This window comes from Aotus nancymaae, unplaced genomic scaffold (genome assembly GCF_030222135.1).
Source record: "Aotus nancymaae isolate 86718 unplaced genomic scaffold, 86718_ANA_hifiasm-v0.15.2.pri h1tg000079l, whole genome shotgun sequence".
Lineage (NCBI taxonomy): Eukaryota > Metazoa > Chordata > Mammalia > Primates > Aotidae > Aotus > Aotus nancymaae.
The window spans coordinates 18,491,613-18,499,775 of NW_026988494.1; the positions used below are offsets into that span (position 1 = coordinate 18,491,613).

At 43.7% G+C, this 8,163-nt stretch overlaps 1 pseudogene; it reads right to left on the reverse strand.

Annotated features, from left to right (window-relative positions):
* Positions 1-395: 395 nt before the first annotated feature.
* On the reverse strand, positions 396-7,691 carry LOC105705310 (large ribosomal subunit protein eL30-like; annotated as a pseudogene).
* Between the last annotated feature and the right edge of the window lie 472 nt (positions 7,692-8,163).

Below are 8,163 nucleotides of genomic sequence, written 5' to 3' on the forward strand. Positions count from 1 at the left end.
AATACATTTCTGTTGTGTAAGCCATCGAGTCTATGGTTTCTGTTTGTTTTCGAGACAAAGTCTTGCTCTGTCACCCAGGCTGGAGTGCAGTGGTGTGATCTCAGCTCACTGCAACCTCAGCCTCCTGGGTTGAAGCCATTCTCCTTCCTCAGCCTCCAGAGTAGCTAGGATTACAGGTGTGCGCCAATACACCCACCTAAATTTTTTGTATTTATGGTTGAGATGGAGTTTCATCATGTTGGCCTGGCTCATCTTGAACTCCTGACCTCAAGTGATCTGCCCGCCTCAGCCTCCCAAAGTGTTGGGATTACAGGCATGAGTCACCACACCCAGTCTAGTTTGTTGTTTTAAAAATAAACTCTGGTAAGTTTTTTTCAAGAAGAATTTGGCATGGTCTACCTTTCACCAATCTGTCATGGCACACTGCTGATGATGCTATGATCACCCTGATCAATGGTAGCAGTGTGCCTACTCTGTAGTATTTTCCACATGCTGTGCCCAATTGGATATTATTGCCACCATAGTGATGGACAACGGTTTTGGCCAGCATCATGTAGTCCTCTATTTTGGATTTCTTTGAAGTTGGGTAGTTGTTAGCAATCAGGGCCAGTTTACTTTGCCTTGTCTGATCATCTCTGGAGTCTGCTTACACCCCAGCACAGATTTTCCACTTTTCATGAGTTAGAGTCTAGAGTTGATGCATTCCAGTGACTTTTTCTACAAAGCAAACATTAAACATAGACCTGAAGGCCTCATTGGCAACCACCTCAAAACTGGGTCCACAGTAAAGGGAATTAGAGGAGATACAAAATTAAAAACAAAAACAAAATAACTGGATCTAGCTTTCTGAAGCCAAGCCCCTTAGTAAAACCTCCCCAAGTCATGGAAATGGCCTCTGGGATTCCTTGGGGCCCTCCAAATGCCAGTGGCCATGTTGTCACGTCAGTGAGCACACATCTGCCCACCCCAGCTGAGACTCATCTCTCCACGTGAATCCCAACTTATGGTATTTTGTTATGGCAGCCTGAGCTAAGGCGATAATATTTCAAGTGTTTTGCTGAGTAACTTCTTTTTCTCTTGTTTTACTTTCTACTTCCCAACGGGATAGCGCCCTCTCCTGGAGAGCAAGGTCGTACCCACGTTAGCATCCTTGCTGGGAACTGACACTCAGGGATTTGTCTCATTCAGTCTAGTTCAGCATTTTAGACCAATTGAGGAAAAGTTTGTTTACATTTGTAAAAGTATGTTTTTGAATATAATTCAAGAGATCTCGTTTTATATTTTTAAGATTGTATTCTAACTAAAATCATTTCCTAAACATATCATTTGAGAGAACTCTTTTTGAGTCTTTAATGTATAAATAGAAATTTTGTTAATTTGGTTGGATTTTAATGGGTTTTTCTTACTCTTGAAAATGCTTAGGTGAGCTTTTCATGCCTCTCAAGTACTCTGAATGTCCAACCTGCCATTGTGTTTACATTACTTCTTCCCGGTGTCGAATCAAGTTTGGCCTTACATATTTTATGTTCAGCCTAAAGGTTTCTCTGTACATCATGAGTTATAACTTAAATGGAGGTGTAAACAGACTGTAGCCTACTCTGTGCCAATCACTGAGTTTTAGCCAATCAAATGTGGCCATCTATTCCAACTGTGTTCAAATAAGGCAAACTCCAAGCTGTAACCAATCCACCTGTTTCTTTTCGTCACTTCTGTTCTCTGTAAGTCACTTTCTTCTTACTGTCCACAAATCTGCCACATGGCTGCGCTGGAGTCTCTGTGTCTATTCTGGCTCCAGAGGCTGCCTGATTCGCAAGTTGTTCTCTGCTCAATTCAAATTCTTAAATTTAATACAGCTGTTGTTTTTCCTTTAACAACAGCAAGCACCACTCGTCCTTTATAATCAATCACAAATCATTCCTCATCGGATCGACTGTGATTTCTCAGGAAATTAAAACAGAATTAGTGAGGTTTAACAATATGTGTATTTTACAAAACAAATTTTCCTCTCCAATCAGTTCACATCTGCAAAAGCTTTATCTTTTCTTAGTGTGCTTACTACAACATGAGAAAAAAAAACCAAAAAAGTTGTTGAGGGCTGGTTTCCCACTCTTCGCCTCCATCCCAAATGGAATGTTGACTCTGTCTCTGAATTTTACAGCAACACAGCTCTAAATAGACAAGGAAAGGACTGGCTTCTTTGGAACTCACTGTACCTCCACTTAGAAATTTAGGTGACCCAGAGATCACAGCAGCTGATGAAAATAAGGGTGTGAGACCATTAGACAGGATACCTAACTCAGTGGGGCTGCTGTGTCCTCATTAGGAAAAAGCATCACAATGCATTTCCTGTCCTGGAGTGAAGGTTAGTTCGTTATCTACAGGAAGCACTCAGCAAAGCTTCCTAGATTATTGAAGCAGCAGCTGAAGAAGTCTCTTATAACTATATTCTGAACAGCACAATCTATTAAGCCTGAGGCCCTCTGCCTGGTTGGGAGGGCTCTTCCATTTCTCCCGCTCAATGCCAGTTGCTGCTTTCTCCAGCAATTCTCTTTCCTGCCTCACCCTCTCCAACAGATGATTCCTACTTGCCATAGACTTGCCTCAGGTGTGTTTGTGCTCAGAACCCTTGTTCAAAAGCATCCTATGGTACCGGAAGTATCCACACTATTAATTCCAAACATCTTCAAAATGGTATCCAAAGCCCTCCACAATCTCACTGCTTCTAAAAGTTCCAGCCTTCTCTCTCATTACAACTTCTCAAGCATGTGATTCATAACCCTCGTGGGTCAGGACCTACCCAGGGTCTCCTATCTTTGCTCAAGCTATTCTTCTTCCACAAGCCCTCCCTTTTTACCAATTTGGCCAGTGCTGTGTTGAGCCACGTTGGAGTCCAGGCAAAAGGAAAGATACACACCCCCACATGCACTTCTCAAAATATGCTCTCATATTTGGAATCAAGTGTTGTATTCATCTGTTCTCACATTGCTAATAAAGACATATCTGAGACTGGGTAATTTATAAAGGAAAGAGATTTAATGGACTCACAGTTCCACACGGCTTGGGAGGCCTCACAAATCATGATGGAAGGCAGATGAGGAGCAAAGTCACATCTTACAAGGTGGTCAGCAAGAGAGAACTTGTGCACGGAATGCCCATTTATAAAACTATCAGATCTCGTGAGACTTATTCACTACCATGAGAACAGTATGGGGAAAATGACCCTGATGATTCAATTATCTCCACCTTGCCCCACCCTTGACAAATGGGAATTATTACAATTCAAGGTAAGATTTTGGTGGACACAGGCAAACCATATTAACTGTAAAAGCTAATGAAAGCTCTATAGTTTTAAACAAATGACTGTATATAAAGCTCTACATTGCCCAATCTATTCACAGGTTGCTGACAACCTTTAAAGAGGGTCCTAGCAGGGAACTAGGAACCAATGGCTGATTAAAAAGAAGAGTTCCCTTGTACAAGAATACAGGGTCATTAAATACATCCTGGATTTATTGAAATACTGATGTTCTTTTACCCATTGGGTTTTTTGTGTTTATTTTGATTTTAAACTATTTCATTAACATATTATTAATCTTGATTACTCAGGTTTTTTGGGCTCCTGTACATGCTGTAGTCCAGTCAAGTGTCCCATTACCTTAATCCCCACCTTCATTCTTGTAAAAATCTGTGAGATCCCTATTTCAATTTCATCTCCTTTAATGAGCTTTACCAGAGCACCCTAAATGAAATAGATCTCTCCCTATCTTGCACTTGGTAGCACACTGCTTGGGTCTCAATCTTGGTCTTAACTACTCTGCCCTTTAACAGATTATTTATGTAGATCTTACTCTCTTACCAGTCTGAGGCTCCTGGAAGGGAGGGCTTAGCTTTTTTTTTTCTTTCTGAGACAGAGTCTAACTCTGTCTCCCAGGCTGGAATGCAGTGACATGATCTTGGCCCACTGCAACCTCCACCTCCCAGGTTCAAATGATTCTCATGCCTCAGTCTCCTGACTAGATGGGATTATAGGCACGTGCCACCATGCCTGGCTAATTTTTGAAATTTTAGTAGAGACAAGATCTCATCATGTTGGCCAGGGTGGTCTTGAACTCCTGGCCTCATGTGACCTGCCTGTCTTGGCCTCCCAAAAGTGCTGGGATTACAGGAGCATGCCCAGCCCCATTTTTTTCATTTCAATATTCCTTGCTGTATTTAACACAGTGCTCTGCACACATAATTCTTCAATGACAAGTCTTGGCTTGATTAAATGACAACTCTAAGCTCTTGCCCTGGAATCTCACTCAGATGTTATCTACTGTAAAGCAGGACTTAATATAAGTTATTCTATTCAAACTGTGGGGAGTTTCGCTCCTGAAGCTCTAAGAATGCTAGTTTCATTATACAGAAGCCACAGTGTAGTCCACTGAAACCCCTCCTGATGACTTCCTAATCTTCTCCTTTAGTGTCTCTTACAAATGGGCCTCCTCCCATTTTCCCTGGTTAGATAAATGGGGGCTTCTCCCACAGTGAGAGCTGACTAAATTCTTTACTCTCCTTGCTGTAGGACTGAAACTAGCCATTGGGTCCAAGGCTCTAAATGTTTTTCATATTTATGTGTATACTTGACTGTTTTTCATCAACCTCTCTCTCTTCAGGCAATGCCTCTGGAATGGAAGAGGCCAATGCTCCCCAGATTGCTGGGGAAGAAAGGGAGCTCTTAATCTTTCTTATCAAGCCTCACTGAGCTTATGGCCTGGACATTCGCTATACTTCAGAAATGGCTTTGGAGAAGAGAACTCAGGATCCTCAAGACCCAATGACTCCTGATGATAGAAGCCTTTGGGTCTACTGACGTTTTCCCTAAGTAATCAAAGACATGTCTGCATGTATTTATTGGCGTACTTTTCCATACTCAAAGCAAGTTGCTATATGTTAGTACTAAAGCAATTCATAACTGTAAAAATAAGTTTCTGCACCAAGAGAATGAATTGGCAGCTGAGAAAGTCAAAGTGAAGAGGCTTCAGTAATCTCTCTACCTCCTTAAGAGTTAAATAGTCCTAAGACTCTAGGAGGAAAGAAGAGAGAAAGTGGACCCTGTTCTTTCCTACAGGATGTAAGGTTTTCCTAGGCTACTTTGAAAAGTCTTAATTACTCCAGGCTATAGCAGAATAAAATCAAAGATGAGTTCCCTGAAATCAAGGACACTGCCTTACCTAATGGTGCTGGGAGCCCAGCGAGCCTGCTAGGGACAGTTTGAAGGATCTTCTTAAGCTCTGAAACCAGGTTGCTGCTGCCTGCTACAGATACCCACAGCTGACACCCTTGGCTGAGTGACACAGCTTCCCAGTGGCCACCACCGATCCAGCCACCAAGTATGCAGCCCAGCCCATGGAGCTGAGCCCAGAAGTGGCTCAAGAAAAACAAGCCACAACCCGGAAATGAATCACAACAGCCTTTTCCCTTAACACCATACTTGCTCTATTCAACCTTTGCCCTGGCCAATTCAATAGATTCACAGAAAACATCACCAGGATGCCTTGGTTCTCAATGCCAAGTTTGGAAAGCTGGGTTTACATGCCCCAGCTGAGCAAGCCTGATGGGTGATTTTGTTGGGATCATTTCCCATTTGGCCTCTTCAAGCAGAGATAGGCCCTGCAAGAAGTCTCTCTAGGAATTTTTTTCTCAATATTCTAAAATCCATTTTTCCTATATCCTATCAATGGGCACAGAATGAGAGTGATATAGGCATGTGGAATTTCACAAGGCTGGACATGCCAGCTTCAAGGCTACTGAGCTTTAGGTATACACCTGCTATGGTTTGGATTTGTGTCACCACCTAAATCTCATGTTGAATTGTAATCCCCAGTGTTGGAGGAGGGGCCTGGTGGGAGATGACTGGATCATGGGGCAGATTTCCCCTTTGCTGTTCTTGTGATAGTGAGTGAGTTCTCGTGAGATCTGGCTGTTTAAAAGTGTGTAGCACTTCCCTCTTCTCTCTCTTCCTCCTGCTCTGGTCATGTAAGATATGCCTGCTTCCCCTTCACCTTCCACCATAATTGTAAGTTTCCTGAGGCCTCCCCAACCATGCTTCCTGTACAGCTTGCAATAGAGTGAGCCAATTAAACCTTTTTTCTTTATAAATTACCCAGTCCCAGGTGTTTTTTATAACAATGCAAGAATGGACTAATACAACACTGAAACATACATGCTAGCCAGTATTCACCCTGTCCTGTCCCCGACACCATCACCTACCAGTATCACTCTTTCCAAGCCCATTTCCATTGCTCCTTCATGTTCTTCTTTGTCACTTGAGTAAACAAGTCAAATCTATTCATTCATATCCCCATGTATTCACTTGCTTATGCAACATTTTCTGAGCACCTTCTGTGTCCAAGGCTCAGCCCAGGTGCTACGGGGGTCGGGGTGCTTAAAAATGACTCTCAGAGCAGCAGAGAGCCCTGCTAACTGCATCTCCCCCCTCAAATGCCATAATCAGCATTTTGGAAGCTCAGACGTCCCCATACCTTTAACCCTAGCCACCATTATCTGGATGAACCAAAATCAAATTATTTAATACGGAAGGTTTTAGAGACCTTGTCCTTATAAAAAAGGTAAAAGCAATGTTCCTAAAATCAATGGTATAATGTTTCAATTAGAAAAATAAAAGTTTAGGTTAGCCAAATATTGCTGGGTACCAGGAAATCCGTGCAGGCAGAGAAATTGTCTGCCGGGCCTGTGCCAAGATAATCCTCTGTCCAGCTCCTGGTGGGAGGTCAGGGCAGGCCAATGCACTGACTCACCAGGGAGGGCTTTCTAAGAAAGAAGGCTGGCCAGGAATCTTCTAGTGGGAAACATGCTGTTTTTCTTGTGCCTGATCTCCCCAACTCCCTCCTAAGCCTGTTGAATAAGGGAATTCCTCCACTGGGTGTTTGAGAACCCAGGCTGTCCAGCATTGTAGTAAACACCAGGCAAGCTGTAGCAAACAGAAGCACCCTGTACCCGCTGGGAGGATCCCAGACATTGATGAGCATACCAGAGAACCACAGACACAAAGAAACACAAAAACAAGTGCCAGGTGCAGTGGCTCATGCCTGTAATCTCAGCACTTTGGGAGGCCAAGGCAGGCGGATCTCCTGAGGTCAGAAGTTCGACACCAACATGGCCAACACAGTGAAACCCCATCTTTGCTAAAAATACAAAAATTAGCTGGGCATGGTTGTGGATGCCAGTAATCCCAGCTACTTGGGAGACTGAGGCAGGAGAATCACTTGAACCTGGGAGGCGGAGGTTGCAGTGAGTTGAGATCACACCACTGCACTCCAGCCTGGGCAACAAGGGCAAAACTCTATCTTAAAAAAAAAAAAAAAAAAAAGCAAACACAAGCAAGGCTGCCTACAACCTCTGGAAAGAAAGAATTCTCTGGTCAGCAATCTCCTTTGGGGCATGAATGTGAAAATAAGGACCCTAGAATTCACTTGCCACCTCAGAGGCAGCGGGGTGGGAGGGTTCACATGTGTTTCCAGCCTCACGGCAGCCCCTTGATAGTTATTTGTATTACCCTCATTTTCTCCAGGGGGAAACTGAGGCTCAGGGGTCATCTTGCCTACAGTGACTACTGGGAGGACTGAGGTTCATACCCAGGTCTGTCTGACTCCTCCTTGCAGGCTTTCCCAGAAATCAAAGCCTCGCATGACCGTCCTCCTTTAAGGCATGGCAGAACCCAGCTGTCTGTTTAGGCAAGGGGAAGTAGGGGATGCCCCACCTGGTGGACTTCAGGGGTGCTGCTCCCAGAAAGTGTCCCTGAGGAGCTCACCAGTAGTGCCAGGAACTCAGACCAAAATCACTCCCTTGGGTGTTTAAATTGTAAATATATTTACCTGCATTCAATCTCATCCTGTTTGTTGCTTGCTTCTCCTCAGTCCACAAAGCATTCAACACTCACCATTCCAAAAATAATAAAACTGGCTAGGCATGAGGGCTTATGCCTGTAATCTCAGCACTTTGGGAGGCTGAGGCAGGAGGATTGCTTGAGCCCAGGAGTTCAAGACCATCCTGGACAACATGACAAGATCCAATCTCTACAAAAAATACAAATAAATAAATTATCTGGGTGTGGTTGTGTGTGCCTGTAGTCCCAGATACTGGGGAGGCTGAGGTAGGAAG